This window comes from Triturus cristatus, chromosome 6 (genome assembly GCF_964204655.1).
Source record: "Triturus cristatus chromosome 6, aTriCri1.1, whole genome shotgun sequence".
NCBI lineage: Eukaryota > Metazoa > Chordata > Amphibia > Caudata > Salamandridae > Triturus > Triturus cristatus.
The window spans coordinates 234,985,305-234,999,176 of record NC_140589.1 but is presented as its reverse complement, the minus strand read 5'-3'; the positions used below and the strand labels follow the sequence as shown (position 1 = coordinate 234,999,176).

General features: G+C 46.0%; 1 protein-coding gene across 2 annotated transcripts in view; it reads right to left on the bottom strand.

Annotated features, from left to right (window-relative positions):
• Positions 1-13,872, bottom strand: part of TP53I3 (tumor protein p53 inducible protein 3) — a 159,022-nt gene that overhangs the window by 40,672 nt on the left and 104,478 nt on the right. The gene's annotated exons all lie outside the window — the stretch shown is intronic.

Here is a 13,872-nt window from a genome sequence, read left to right as displayed (position 1 = left end):
TGAATGCCCTGCCAAACCGAAGACGTCACGTTATCGGGCCAACCGGTCGGTAACAGCCGTGGTGGACATACCGGCGGAAAACTAGAGGACTCCAAGACCAGAGAAGGGGCATCTCGGAGTCACTCATCCATCCCTTCACTTTCCAACTCGGTCACTAAGGGACAACGACACCTGTTTATCACGGTGCACGTGGGAGTGCATGACCAGTGGATACCCGTTGTGGCCATGGTGGATTCAGGGGCCACTGGCATGTTTATGGACCACAACGAGGCATGCAGGCTAGGGCTAGTGCTTCTTCCCAAAGCAGTACCCGAAGACGTCTATGCGGTAGACGGAAGGCGATTGGTGACGGGGCCCATCGGACAGCACACGGGGGTCCTTCCGATGAGATATGGGAGGAACCATTTGGAACAAATCGATTTTAACATCATCCGAGCGCCCCAATATGGCGTCATATTGGGATTGCCGTGGCTACAGAAACACAACCCCTTTGTGGATTGGCCAACACATCGCATCGAAATGACGTCACCGTATTGCATCCTGCATTGTGGAATAAGAACGGAATCCCTTGACGCAGATGAGAGCGGGAGTCAGACGGTGGCTACAGCGGCAGAAAAAGATGTGGCTCTCCCCCAGGCTTATCACAGTTTTGAGGATGTATTTGATGAGGTGAAGGCGGAAGTGCTACCACCACATAGACAGTTTGACTGCCAGATCGACCTGGTGCCAGGGGCCAGCGTTCCCAGCGGCAGGCTGTATGCCCTGACGGAGCCTGAAAACGTGCATCTCCGGGGGTACCTGGATAAACTCCTCAAGCTAGGATTCATCCGCCCGTCCAAGTCTCCGGCCGCCTCGCCACTCTTCTTCATCCCGAAGGCTAATGGGGAGCTGAGAGCCTGTGTGGACTTTAGGGCATTGAATGCGATAACCATAAAAAATCGGTACCCCTTGCCTCTCATCAGTGTACTTCTGGAACAGGTCAAGAAAGCTCGTATCTACACCAAGTTGGATTTGAAAGGGGCATACCATCTGGTGCGCATGAGGGACGGTGACGAGTGGAAGACCGCCTTTAAGACCAGGTTCGGCCTTTTTGAGTACCTCGTCATGCCGTTCGGTCTGTGCAATGCCCCGGCAGCCTTTCAGTACTTTTTGAATGAGGTATTCAGAGAGGAGTTGGATATCTACGTGGTCGTATATATCGACGACATCCTCATCTATTCGTCCAGTGTGGAGGAGCACGTACACCACGTCAAAGCTGTGCTCCAAAAGCTGAGGGAAAACATGCTGTTTTGTAAACTCAGCAAGTGTGACTTCCACGTCACATCCGTGGAATTCCTCGGAGTGATGCTGAGTCCAGAGGGACAGGAGATGGCAGAACGAAAGATCAAGGCGGTGAAAGAATGGCCGGTGCCCCATAGCGTGAAGGACGTCCAAAGTTTCATTGGCTTCGCCAACTTTTACAGGCGGTTTATAGATGGATTTTCAGGAGTGGTGGCCCCAATCACACAGCTACTGAGGAAGTCCAAGGAGTTTGTCTGGTCCCCTGAAGCGAACAAAGCCTTTGAGGCCCTGAAAAGCGCCTTTGGTAAGGCGCCGGTGTTGGCTCACCCCGATCCGGATCTCCCCTACGTGGTGGAAGCGGACGCGTCGGATGTGGCGCTGGGGGCTATCTTGTCCCAACGCAACCACGACACAGGGGTGCTTCATCCCGTTGCGTACATGTCCCGCAAACTCAACGACGCCGAACGCAACTACCATATTGCGGAGAAGGAGCTTCTCGCAATCAAGGACGCCTTCACCGAATGGAGGCATTGGTTGATGGGGGCGAGACATGTGGTATCGGTGTACACGGACCATCGGAACCTACAGTTCATGACGGCCACTAGACACCTTTCTCCCAGGCAGCTGCGGTGGATGATCTTCTTTGCGGGGTTCAACTTCCGCATCACATATCGGCCGGGGACGGAAAACCGGAAGGCGGACGCCCTGTCCCGTCAATCTGCAGTTAAGGAACCATTGCCTGCAACCGAGCGTTCCATCATTTCCCCGAGGATGGTATTGGGGGTTATCCAACCGGATACTTTCCTGAGGGGAATAAAGAGAGGGATCAGGTCATTCGCATGGCGGAGGTGGCTCCTCAGTCACAGAGAATGGCAGCTGAAGGACGGGATACCCCTGAAGGGCAGGTGCCTATTGATACCCACGCCTAGGCTAAGGAAACAAGCATTCATCTGGTGCCATGACTCTCCATGCGCAGGTCATTTGGGCTTTGAAAAAACGGTGGCTAGCATGGGACGGCATTTCTGGTGGCCAACCATGAGAGTGGATGTCAGGAGGTGGGGACAGGAGTGTCCTACGTGTGCTACCATGAAGGCCGACCATGGCCGAACCCAAGGGCTCTTACATCCACTTCCGACCCCGGATAGACCATGGGATAGCATATCACTGGACTTCGAGGTGGGCCTACCGGTAGACCAGGGGATGACGGCAATACTGGTGGTGGTGGATTACTTGACGAAAATGGGGCACTTCATCCCCTGCAAGAGAGTCCCTACGGCCGGGGAATTGGCGTCACTACTCCTAAAGAATGTGGTACGACTGCATGGATTACCTGGGGTGATCGTGTCGGACCGGGGGTCGCAGTTTACTGCGCAATTCTGGAAGACTTGGTGCACTGCGCTGCATGTTAAGACCGCCCTGTCCACCAGCTACCACCCTCAAACGGACGGCCAAACCGAGCGCCTGAACCAAACGCTCAAACAGTATCTGCGATGTTTTGTGGACCAGGGCAGGGAAGAATGGGTCGACTTGCTATGGGTTGCAGAGATAGCCTATAACAACGCCACTCACAGCTCCACACAGTCATCTCCGTTCTATAGCAACTATGGCCAACATCCCAGGTTCTTGCCATTTCTACATCCGTTCAGAGAGGACAGGATTCCCGCCACAGCGGACAGGGTGGCACACATAAAAGACACGTTGATGCGCTCAAGGGCTGTCCTAATAGAGGCCAAGAGAAGATACAAGGCTGCGGCAGATAGGAAGAGAAGGCCCGGGCCACTGTACCGCACTGGAGACTACGTCTGGATATCCACAAGAAACATGAGGTTTCGAAAGAACAGTGTGTTCCATCCCAAGTACATGGGCCCCTATCGAATTACCAAGTGTATGGGTCCCGTGAACGTGAAGGTGTGCTTGCCCCAGTCATTGCGGATACACCCTGTCTTTCATGTATCATTGCTCAAACCAGCACCCTCCAAGCCGTCTGGGACACCTAGGCCGGTATGCGTGGAGTCGGAGGTGGAGTATGAAGTGTCGGGCATACGGGCGTCCAAATGGCGCAGGGGGAAGCTGTGGTACCTGGTTGCGTGGAAAGGCTATGGCCCGGAGGAGCATTCATGGGAACCGGCTGAAGGGGTTCATGCTCCGCGCTTGGTCTCCTTGTTCCATCGGCGTTTTCCTGCCAGCGCTGGACCCGTGGGGAGCCGCTGAGAGGGAAGATGTACTGTCAAGAATTCCTGTCATACGAGGGGAGGAAAACGGTAACCAGCGAAAACGGACTACATCTCCCAGGATGCTTAGCGGTTGAGAGGTTATGTAAACAGGAGAGCTGTTACATAACTCAAGGGAAACACGCCCTTATGTAAACAGGAGAGCTGTTACATAACTCAAGGGAAACACGCCCTTATGTAAACAGGAGAGCTGTTACATAACTCAAGGGAAACACGCCCTTATGTAAACAGGAGAGCTGTTACATAACTCAAGGAAAACACGCCCTTATGCAAACAGGAGAGCTGTTACATAACTCAAGGAAAACACTCCCTATAAAGGGAGGAACCAGGAGGTACAAGGCTGTCGGATATTGTGTTTACACCGACGTACCTGCTTCGTGAAGAGCAGTGTTCCGGAGTGGTGCTCCAGTAAGGCAAGAACGGAGGTAGGTCGAGTCGTTACTCCCTGGGCCGTGTCTTGCCCCATCGTCACCTGTGAAGGACCCGGAAGCTCTACCGGTCAACCATTGAGCTTCGCTTTTTGACTCGGCTGAGTCCAAGCGCAGTGGCGCTTTTGCTGGTTGGAGTCGTAACTCCCAGCCCGACCAGAGACACAGGGACTGCCAGCTGTAACGCACACCAGGAGGTGTTTGCCGCGTTACAGACTCGGAAGTCCACAGGATCGATCGAGCGGCTGCTCTCGGTTCAGTCTTCTTGCTTGTGATTGGGGTATCGGTGACACATCACCAGGAGGTGACTCCGCGTCCCGGTGCAGTCTGAGGAAGAGGTTGAGCGGCTGCTCCCTTCAGGTAGAGACCCCGGCTGGGTGTTTCCCTGACTCCTCGATTCTCCCCAACACTCTTCGTGCCCCTCACAGCCTACCGATTGGCATTGTCGGCCATTTCATTTCTGCCCTCTGTTGGCATACGCCGGGATCGGCGTATATGCAGAGGACGGTTAGGACCATCCGTGCTGTGGGCTGGTAACGTACTTAGCCTGGAGGATTCCAGTGACTTTAACTTTTGTTTGTTCTTTGTATTTTATTTGCCTTCATTAAAAGAACTAACCCTTCACAAGTGGTTGCGTCCTCATTGTCGTGTCTGTTAAACGATCCTGAGACGTTCAGGGCGTTACATAAAGCCACTACAGCATCTGGCGGTAACTTGTATTGTCGCATTCGTGGTAGTACCACTCCTGTTTTGAGTGTGACTCGATATGGTGTAATGTGCATACAACCTACATCAGTGGGGCCTTGCGCCCATAAATGTGCAGGTAGATTCTGTAACCGGTGATCCATGTCTCTAGACACGTAGTGACCTTTAAAGTCACGCAAAAATAGTCGTACTCCGTCCGGAGAACAGCATATTATAGCTCCTAGAGCTTTCAATGTTTTTATACCTAACAAGTTTTCTGGGCATGATTTCGTAAGCAATAGATCTGTAGTCCGTGTCAATGGACCAACTGTAAATGCAAGTGGTTGCGATACTTCGTTAATAGTGGGCTTTCCTGAAAAACCAAGGGAAATATTTTGTGAGCCTGAGAGGGGTGCCCCTGGGACTTCATCGTGACTTATAGTTGTTCTGCTTGCCCCTGTATCAAGTAGAAACTTTCTGTCTTTCCCTAATACTTGACTCTGTACATAAGGACCCTCTTGATCTACAGGAACCTCAATAAGGGGTAAGCCAACTTCCCTCTCTAGGCTATTTCATGTGTAACGCTGATACTCTGGATAGTCATTTTGTGCGTACTGGTACATCTGCTGTGTCGTGTTCTGTGTTGCAGCAATAGGCTGTGGCTGTGGTTGTGGTACGGTCTGTTGTGCAGCTTGCATAGGCTGTATATTCTGAGGTACTTGTTGTTGGATCTGATCCTGTCTAGGCGGACGTGGTCTCTCCTTGGTTTTACCCGTGGAGATATTATGTTTTAGAACTGCACAATCGTTTATATAATGACCTGGCTGTTTACAATAGTTGCATGTCCCTTTAACGGGAACCGCTGAGTTACTGGACTGTGTCGCACCCTTTTTATGACCGTCAGCTGGAACTGACTGAGCGACAAGCATTTTCATTTTCGTGTCTTTCATACGTCTTTGTTCGTGTTCTTGTTCTTCTCTAATTCTATTCTGGTGATACTGTAACATTTGTAACATTTGTGAAGGAGTGTTAGCTTGCCAAGTGCTTTCAACTTTCAATACTCTGTTTTTAACCTGTGGTAGGGAATTCTCGACTAGTTTTGTTACAAAAAGATGTGGATATGACTCACTATTTGCTTTCAGGCCGCTATTAATACCAAAACATTTTTCAAATCGGGAATAAAAATCACTAGTGTCTTCATCGGGTTTCTGTTTACAAGCTGAGATTGCTCCCCAATCTTCCTTTTTCGTAGTTAATAAACGTGGCAATACTTGTACCAATAAACCTGGCAATGCTTTTGTTTTGCCCCCAAGCCCTACGCCTGCAGTTCTGCTATTTTCTTCAGTTTCTAATGCGGTCCAATCAATCTTTTGGTCTCCCACCTCCCATTCTTTTTCCTTGAGTTTCTCATAAATACCGGCAGGCAATAATACTTTCAATATTTTCATAATGTCAGGATAGGTATAATCACCCATGAGTAACATGTCTTTTAGTTCACGGTGAAAACCTGCTGGATCTTTGTCATGGCTGGGCACTAATTTTTTCATTTCCAATAGTTCTATTTTGGTTATGGGCGTGTACACAAACACGCGTCTAAACGTATTGTCATCATTCCTGACTGGGTGTACTTCGCGTAAGGGATTCTGTCTGTCTATGTAATACGGGTTTCTCTCCATGGAAGGAGCTGGATCATGTTCTGGGCACAAAAAGGCACTATATCTATGTCTGTATTCTAGAATTACTTTAATTAGATCGGTACCTAAACCTCTCCATTTATTCATGAGCAGTTCTATCAATATATCAGGTAGGGGACCAGGATCGGAGTGTTGGCCTTTATATAATATAAGGAGATGTTGTATCATGTATATACTAGCTAAACGCTGTTCGTCTGGGGCGAGATTCAGAAACGTGTGTGCTAGCGCATCATCACTGTATTTTTCAGGGCTGTCAGCCCATTGTACTGCTGACCTGGCTAATTCTTGTTCATCCATAGAATCGAGCATATGGTACCCCCTTCGTTCTCGAAGTAATTTATCAGTAGCCTGGAATAAGTGTTCAGGGGTCCTTGGATTTGAGATAACTGTTTGAAAAATTCTGTTACATTCTGGACGTATCGGACGTATTGTTTTATTAAAAGATCTTCCTTTTCCTACATAGGCTATTATTTGTTTAGCTGGTAATTCATATTGTCCTGTGTTCGTTTCTGACTGTTCCTCCTCCTCTTCCTCTGATTCAGTTTTATCTGCTTCTACTCTGCTTTCATGTATTCGTTCTACTTCTTTTCTGATCCTTCGGCACATGGCTTCTATACACTTCTGTTTATCATGTCTTCCGTCTGTTATATTCTGACCCCATTTGGTGAGTGCTTGCATTTCCTCCGAATCTACCTCAGGCCTATCTCTATTTCTGATCAAACAGTTTATGAAAAAGCGTAACAATAATTTTTGTATGTCTACTTTCTGGTATTCCATGGCTTCGGCAATACTTTCAGGACCTTGCCCTGTTTGGATAAAGCGATATATTTTGTCTAGATGTTCAACCATTCCTGGTAACGTCATTAAATATTGTGCAGCTCGTCGCAAACGTACTGAAGACAGCATCATTCTGTCGTGTTTTCCTGGCACTGGATCATGTCTACAATCGGAAAGAGGCTCATTTAATATATTGTCTGATATTCTTTGGGGTGTACGTTGGTATGCTAGATCCCTATAAGTCAATCTAGTTGTTGGCGGTGGCGTGGAAAAACCTCCTGTCGCACCCCCTGAGGTGCCAAGTCCAAAAGGATTTGTTGGGTGTAGGGTAGAGAGTGTGGGTGCAGGAAGGACTGTAGAAACAGATGGAATGGTTAGAACTTGAGTAGGAGTTTGTTGTTGCGGAGGTGAGTGCAGCTGATTTTGGGGTTGAGCGTCGTTAACGGGTGGTGTGCGTGGCTGCGCACCATTAGCATATTCGGGGGCTGCATCGTCTAAATAGGAAGAAAGGAAAATGTCTTTTGCGGTCTTGGGATGTACTTTAATCGGGAGTAACGGAGGTGGCAGATCTTTTGGTACCTCCAAGGTGGCCTTAGGCAAACCCTCGGCCAGAAGAGGATACATACCATTCACAAGAGTGTTTCGTTGTCTGTCTACTTGTTCTGTTTTTACTCGGGTACCTTCGTCAATTAATATGTTTTCTCGGGCTTTTTCTGAATCTTCCCTACTTTTCTCTTCCTTTCTGAGCGCTTTCTCTGTGCGCCTATGCGATTCTTTACGCCATAGTTCAATGGCATCCTTCTGTGACTGTCTGGCTTTCTTTTTCCATAACGCTTCTTCTATTCTCATGATGCAATCTGCATCCCATGTTCCGGCAGCGGGCCATCTCTGACTCTCTGCTAAATCCTTGGTGTAGTGCACACATAGATCAAGATATAATACGGCATCTAGGCCATGTTTATGGTACATAAAGTACCCTGGAGTGTCCCTAGGTGGGATGGGAACAGCTTCCTCGAGTATCCCTTTTCTAGTTTTTATCTGTCTTAATTTTGAAAATAACGGCATCTTGAACCTTGCTACTTAATTCTTACTCGGTTTTTGAACACAATAATTACAATAAACACAATAATGAAGATCGAACAATCACTCATACCACGACATTTAAAACATATCAAACATTTTAGAACGAACAATAATAATTAGAATAAAACTAGTTAACTGCATAATACTAAATATACTGTATGTACTGCTAAACAGCACAGATACACTGCTAACACAGTGCAGACCAGGTCTGTGTACCCAGACCCGTCTGGACCGGCACAAACCAATGTGCACGTCTAGATGCGTCCCCAGCAACGGTACTCACCGGGAAGCACGGAACGGAAGGCCTCGGAAGTCTGGACTGGACTAGACCAAACTGGACTGGACTCGACTCGTGACTTAGATACTTCGGAACTTCGGAATCTGGTGGGCCTCTGTATACCTCGGATCTTGCTCTCTCAGCTAGGCTCTGGTCGGGATTCTCCGCACTCCTCACCGCCTCGTCTGGGTGCTGATCGCAGCCTCAGTCGCCCCCGTTGGCCTGAGGGAGATACAGGAAATCCTGCGGGTACGCGTAATTGTCCGTCCGGCTGTGGCAGGAGACCGGGTCTGCAACGCACCTCCGGCGCGTGGGGTGTGAGAGGTGTCCCTATTCGGGCGCCAATTATGTGGTAAATTTAAATTACCTGAACTTAATTTAAGCGGTAAAATACAATACGAATAACTCAGTAAAAATAAGAGGCAGAATCCGTGGTATTCGAGGGTATAATAGGGAGTTTATTCCTTACAAAGGAATGATGGTTCGAACCAGGCAATCGAGTTCCGTCACCACGAAGGTTCAGGAAGGGATCAGCAATACATTATTGACAGGTTATGGCATATATAGTAATGCATTACAGTAAAGACAGATGCAAGAGGCGTAACAGCTGATAAGAATACACATACGTAATAGAAAAGGCGTTACAATAGGCGTGTATAGAGGCGTATACTAAAAACGTCATTATGATGATGACACAAGTGGGTGGATCCATAAGAGAATCCTGCAAAGTCAGCAAAAAATACATGGTAGAGATGCGCGCGCAGCCGCATGACGTATGATTGACGTGTAACTAGAGGGTGAAGGGAACTTGACATTTAGCCCTACATGAGGAGACAGAAGTCTGGGGTGTCAGGACAACCTAGTCCTAAATCATATCTAATATCTTGTGTTTAAAGAACTATATTATCTAGAAGAAAAAGTCTTCTCGGACAGATCTATACTGACTGCTAGTGCGTGTACAAGCGTCTAAGTGTCTATATGAGATGCGAGGGGGCATGGGCCTACCATGGTAACGAGAGTCATGAATTACTTGCACGGAGACAGTAAGGCCGGGCCCTATGCTCTGCAGCTAGAGGGATGTTTACCTAAGCTATTTAGACAGGAATGCATTTCTTGAGGAGCGGAACAGATAACTTGAAGGCTGAATACAGTTTTTGGCAGGCAACAGGCCGGGCTAGACACCGTTAGCCGCGCAGGAAGTAAGACAAAGTTCATGGATACAGATGCAGGTCCAGGCTGGAGCATTCAGAGGCAGAAGCAGGAAAAGCTCGATGGCAGAATTCAGGGCCGAATTCAGGGCCTACCTTGCCAGAGCTGGAAAACGTGAAAAGTATACCATATAAAGACGGTGGCAAGGCATACTTAGAAACGGAATATCTGGCCCATTCATGGCAGATCTGAAAGAGTACATATTAACGTTGGACACAATTGTATTTGCGTCTTCATAGCTTGAAGTGGAGGGAACATACATGTACTTGTAGCATGTACATGGAGCCGTTGGGGTCTAGATAGGGGACACAATTGACCATAAAAATTCATATTTCCTCACCAGCTTGACACTGATGAACAGCAATTTAAAATTTGCAGTGCTTGTCCCATTTGGGCCTTGCTAATTTTGGGTCACCCTTGCTCCTATTGGAGGACAACTTTCCAGATCTGCATCAAATTCAAGATCTCCCAATTCACTAAGGGGGTCTGACATTTCACTTCTCCGTTCCATTATGAACCCGACAGCCTGGTCCATGCCATTTCTGAATTTAAGATCCTGGTTACAAGTTTTCAAACATTTAGGAGCTACAGAAGAAACTATTGACGTCATATGTTCTCCTAGGAAAACATCAATCGATAAAAGCAAGTGGCTTAACGTCGGCTGCTGGGCTTTGGATGAGAACTTGAATCCTTTTTAAACTGCAGGTCTAGCAAAATAATCTTAGCATATTCTTTCAACAATTATCTGTGGCCCTCTTAAGCACACCAGATAATAAACATTTAATTAAAAATGAGAGCAATCTATTGTTTTAAAGGATTGTTGCATCTTCATAATCATAATAGAGAGGCTGCTCCTCAGTCTGATTTCAATCTGGTCCAAGCCATTTTCTTGCATAAATTGTTTGAGCCAACAGCTTCCCGCAACACAAAATTACTAACATGAAAGACAGCTTCTCTGGAGACAATCTTCTCTGCGATCGCTGACCTTCATACTCTTTGCTTTAAAAGTCTTTGTTGGACAAGGAAATTGTGATCATTCAGGCGACTGCTTCTGTGATTCCAAAAGTACTAACAAAATTTTATTGAAATCTCCCTGCATTCCAGTCTGGACCAGATGCATCTATTGATGAGAAAACTGCACAAATTTAGCATTTCAAAAGCACCAACATTTTAACTAACTAAAAAGAACAGACTAATTTATACATCATTCATGTGTACGTTATACAATCATACAGCAGCTCAGCTCTCTTAAGAGGCTACATGCAAATTTCACTAAAACAAAGGTGGAAATGATGGTCTTTAAAAGGCAGGTAACTACTGCAGACAACTGTAGGACAGCAACATCCATTGCTCCTCATGCTTTCTGTAATTTATTTTTTTCCAGACACATTTTCCAGGAAAGGTGCACCTCTAATCCAGAAAGTTCTGCACATCCGATCGGATTCAAGAGTGGTCGGCCACATGTGGTCCTCTACCCCAGAATTGTCAGGGCATGAATTAAGATTCTCAACCAGTTGTGAATAAATGCAAGAGAGTAAGCAAAAATGTCCTAAATGAAGGTCGGAGTACTCTTACAAGCTTGCAGGTTTGAAACAGGAAGTAGGTAAGGACAATTGGTGTTCAGGCAAACCGAAAGACACTTAAACCCCTCTCAAAATGAGGACAGTGTTCTCCAGAGATTTTATTTCTTGTAGTAATGGCCTTGTATGCAATGCCAACCCCCTGTGAAAGATTCAGAACAAGAACTAAGAGTACCAGAGGTATAATTGCTGTAGGTTTTCCTTAATTGTGAGTATAAGGGGTGTGCTTAACAGCACATGTAAGATTTTGTATTTATACAATATGTCTGAAAGTGAATGTTGGGCTACAACAAAATGAAGCAAACAAGAGAGAGACATCAGTCAAGAAAGCAAGAATGAATGCCTCATTGATCTTTGGACCTGAGACAGTAAGGCTGCCAAATGTATTTGGGAATAGGGAGGGTTCTTGGCTAATTACTGACAGGTTAGAAAGGAGTGCTGAGGACACAGCAGCTGAACACGAGAGAGCATTCTGGCAGCCAACCCAAGCCCTTAAAGTTCAGTGTGAGCTTATGTTTTGCATTGTGTGTGTTTGGGTGTTAATTCTCCAATCTGAATCACTGTGACACTTGTTGATATATACTGAGCCTAATAAATAATGTATTAAAAGTAAACTACTAACAATACTATTTAATTTTTTCTGATCTGGGTTTTATGATCCGGTGTACCTGGAAGAGAGATAGCTAATTCTAGTTTAAGATCACTGAGTCTGCACAAGTTAATAACGTACACTACAAAGTGAAGCACAACATAAAAGGGTCACCAAACCCATGACCCGTACAGCATCAAATGTCCAGTGTGCCATGATCAGATATGTGCAGGAAGGATGTGTATATGCTCAGCAAGGTCCCCACTTTGCACACCGGAAGGCTCGACAACCCTTTAGGTAATGAAATCTTCTTTTTATTTAGTTGTTTCGTACGACGGCGTTTCAAAGCTGTGAAACGCGTCGTACAAATTTGACTGACTCTGTAAGATAACGCTGACCTTTGTACAGCGCATCGCTGAAATTTGAGTTGGTTAAAGAATCGGGTTTCCAGTGAATGATTCCCCTGAAGAAGGGCTTTGACCCGAAATGCATCGGGAATTTCCACTAAGTAATCCAAGAATGTATTTACGCGAAATGCTACATTGAGAAGTTTCCTTGAAATGAGTAGTTATTGAAGGTCATCACATAAGTGTGACATAACACGATGTTATCAACTAAATAAAAAGAAGATTTCATTGTTTTTTTTTAACATTTTAGATTAATTACCGAAAGGGTTGTTGAGCCCTCCCGTGTACAAAGTGGGGGCGTTGTTTATAGGAAAACAACGCAAAAGTTATCTTCAAGAGTCACGCCCCTAGGTCAGAGGGAGATACCCACCTGCACCCTACCCAAGAATCAACAGTTTAATTTCAGCAGAACATAGCCACTTTAGTGTGCCACAAAACAATTGAATTGTTTATATGCTAAGCAAGGACAGCATTCAATTACTATTTCACAAATACAAGTGCCCAGTGGCCTCTGGAGTACTAAAAGAAGGCAACTCGGTGAAGGGGAAATAATGTTAGCCTAAGAACTATACGGGTACAGTGCAGGGGAAGAGCGATGCACAGATATGCTGTTTTTATTTTGCTCTTTATTTATGTAGATGTTTATTCAAAATGAGCGTAAACCAGGGTTCTCCAACAGAGTAGCTCGTAAAACACTGGTAGCCTTACCTGCTACCGGCAAGTAGTGTGTGAAGCCCAGCCTACTAAATCAGAAGCGTTTGCTTGGTTCAGTTAATATACATATAACAACATCCAGAGTGTTTATTCCAGACAAACAATTGTTTATTTTGAGAACTCATAAGTAGGCCTGGGTGGTAAATTGCCGGAATTTGCGGAATTTTTTGCTTGTTCGCGTTCTCAAAATGCGTGTTTGCAAGATATTTCCCCCCGAGCACGCAAACAGCGTTCGCGAACAAAAAAAAAGCATCGCGAACAAGCAATTCCGCCCACCTCTACTCATAAGCTGATATTTGAAGAAAAATGGATGAATTTCCTAAATATATTTAAAGCTGATATTTGAATGATAAAACTCGTGGCATTGAGGAGACTTTTTACAAATGTTTTACCTTATTAACAGAGGCATTGCAGCTATGGCAGTTATGTATTACCCATGTAGAGGCCTCCAATATTGATATTGCCTTTTGTACAATACTGCCGGCACTTAGGTGATTGCTGGTAACAACCTTGCATGTGATGGCCACTAATGTAATCTTATCTGATGTATTAGTATCTCTCGATGAGTTTCACTGAACATAAGTAGCTCTCTTTACAGAAAAGGATGGGGACCCCTGGCCTACACCAAGGGGCACCAAAGCACTTTCCATAAGGGATCTTTGACTGTTATAGATATAAAATGAGGGACGTACATGTTTACACTGAGTCATTCAATCTCTGATAATTCAACGTATGTGAATTGTGGTTTGATAACAGAAGGGAGACCCTGTGTTGCTTAGGGGGCTGGAGGACTGGGGACTGAGTGGGGAAATATATGCAACCCTCTTACTGAATACTTTAAGACCCAAAGACATCTGCAACTCACCGAAGCAGTACCTTGTAGACCAGGAGCAGACCTCTTTGGACACTGGATATATT